This window comes from Bacillus rossius, chromosome 1, assembly GCF_032445375.1.
Source record: "Bacillus rossius redtenbacheri isolate Brsri chromosome 1, Brsri_v3, whole genome shotgun sequence".
In the NCBI taxonomy this organism is placed as follows: domain Eukaryota; kingdom Metazoa; phylum Arthropoda; class Insecta; order Phasmatodea; family Bacillidae; genus Bacillus; species Bacillus rossius.
This window is the reverse complement of record NC_086330.1, coordinates 125,568,245-125,570,917: the sequence shown is the minus strand read 5'-3', so window position 1 is coordinate 125,570,917 and position 2,673 is coordinate 125,568,245.

The window sequence follows — 2,673 nt, the reverse complement described above, 5'->3', positions numbered from 1 at the left end:
GAGCATAGAACAAAGAGTAATGTCAGTGAACACCACAATGCAGCGCTTTAGTCGCTACACTAGTTTTGTGCATTAATTTCAACACTAGTCCATTGCAGTCATCTATGGCGCGTATTAAAATAAATAAGATGGCAGTTTGTGGGTGAATGGCGACGATTTTATCCATTTGTCGTTTACCGTGCCGGGCAGAAAAGTGTTCGTTCAAATGAATATTTATAGAATATTTAAAAAAATTGAACGAGAAAATTCGTACTAGTGAAATTTTTTTACGTTATGTTATATGGACGTCTGACGGGACCAAAGGCATAGTTCGTAGTAATGAATTGTTCGCTCTAATGAAGTTCGTTAAAACGGTGTTCTACTGTAGTATTCAAAAAAATCACAAGTACAGAAGTTAAAATTATGTTAAGTTAATGGTGGCCTGGCAATGCTAATGTAGGAGTTTTATGTACCTGAGAAAAATGATTAGTTTCTAGACCACAAATAGTGGCTGTCTTGGCACAGTGCACAGAAAAAAACATCTATAAGTTTGTCTGCCGGTCGCGGCTCCCGAGGATTATGTTCTTCGAGGCAGGTCACTGCCATTAGAAAATTAATTATGTTGGAACGTGAAAGAAGTATAGGCCTCTGTGGCAGAGCTTTGAGATGGCTAGAGGCCGGGGTATTTTGCTAGGCCATGGTGAGGTTCCTCGTAACTTGCAGTGCTCGCTCTGGGACAATATGCTGCGAGGGCTCGCGTACGCCCTGGTGTCCGCGTCCCTTTAAAACTGAGCGAAGTGGGCCCGAAGTGGACCCGGGTCACCTCTTCGCGGGATACTGTGAAGCGCATGGTGATTGGTTATCCTCAACAAGATATCTGCCTAGTACGAAAAACATAAACAATTGGGCAATGGTGAGGCCGCTACTGTGTATTGAAGAGGCAGAGAATGTGAGGTGACAGGCGAATAGATGCGAAAGAAAGAAGGCATCAGTTTGCACATTTATTTTTGGATTGATTTCTTTGAAACAATATGTTTGCGGGAAGCCGCTAGACCAGAGGTAAAGTGTCTGACAACCCTGAACGGTGGATCAATTGCTTGGCTTCTATGAAACCAATATTTGTAAGTATGCAATTTTATTGGACCTGTTATCTGTCACATTGTAACTAAGATCTGGGTTGGTAGGATAATGAATTTGCTACGGGGAAAATAATTCTGCTGGAAATAGGAGAGGATATGGTATTTTTTTAAGTCTTAGAAACATTTTTGAAATTTTTAAGGAAATAGTATACTAAATACTAAGTATGTTCCGAGTGATAGTGCAAGGATAGGGACAGAAAATGTTCGTGAAATACGTTCAATTTTACAATAATCACATAATTTTTTGAAAATGTGGTGGCAATGTAATTTTTGCATCAAAATTCATTTGGGAAAGAAAAAAAAAAAACAAGATTCAACAAGTGCCCTCAAGTCCAGCACACTTATTAATGTAAATATGTTTTCAAGATGCGACATCTTGATTGCTACATATGAATGCAACTAGTAAGCTATTCCAGTCTGAAAATTTGCTAGTTTGACAGTGACTATAGATTTTTACATCATTTCAGCTACCATGGCTGGCTATTTTTCCATGGTAGAGAGACAAGGAATTACGAACACTTATGTTATTTTTGCAGTCTCAATTGGTACAGAGTTGTTGTGAAATGCTCCCTAAGGTAAATCTAAACCAATCACAAACCAATCGCATCTGAACAGTCGAATCACATTTGAGACAACAGTCAATCAATGAGTGATTAAAACTGGACACAGCAGTAGACTTATTTTTTTCTCCCCAAAAACCAGTAGGCCTACATAAGATGATGAGTAATACCGTATATACCCGAATCTAAGACGACCCCCAAATTACAGCCTCATGTTTTCAGGAAAAAAAAAATTATTGTATTAAACACATATTAGATATAAAATTGAAAATATGAATGTTACAAAGGATTTCAACCACCATTTTTTCCCCCCCATAATCTTGAAGTTTTTGTCATAGAATTCTCTTTCCCTTTTTGTAAAACAGCTTGCAGACGTACCTCTAGTTTCCAGGTGTTCGGCCATTTTCACATAATAATTTGTGTTTAAAATGTAAATAACATAACTTGCGGAACCGTTCAACTGAAAAAAAAAATCGCAGCAAGGAAGTACTGTATAACCTACATTAATGTTTTTGTACAAGAAACTAGTCGATAAGATGGGCACCATCGTGTGCTATAGAACATTCCAAAAACATCGGTCGTAGCATGTGCAGCCAGTAACTACTGCACAACCTGAAAAAATTGACCCAAAATAGGTATGTTTACCTAAAATTCAGTGTATCTGAATCTAAGGCGACCCCTTTGTTTTGAATTATAAATTATGGTAAAAAATGTCTTAGATTCGGGTATATACAGTAATTACAAATTTGTAAGTAAATGATTAAGTCAGCATTTTCAACTGTGGACACAATTTATTTTGCTACCATTTTGCAAAAGCAGAAGAAAAAAATGCTTTGTTTTCATATTGCTGAATAAAGTGTACTTTTTAATCATGCTTGTGAAAGAATTTACTCCACTGTTGATAGTTTTGAGTTTGAGTGCTGTGAGAATATTTGTCAGTGAAAGTTTATGTTATTACAATGCTACGGCTGCCATATTGGAAAAATTGTACAATC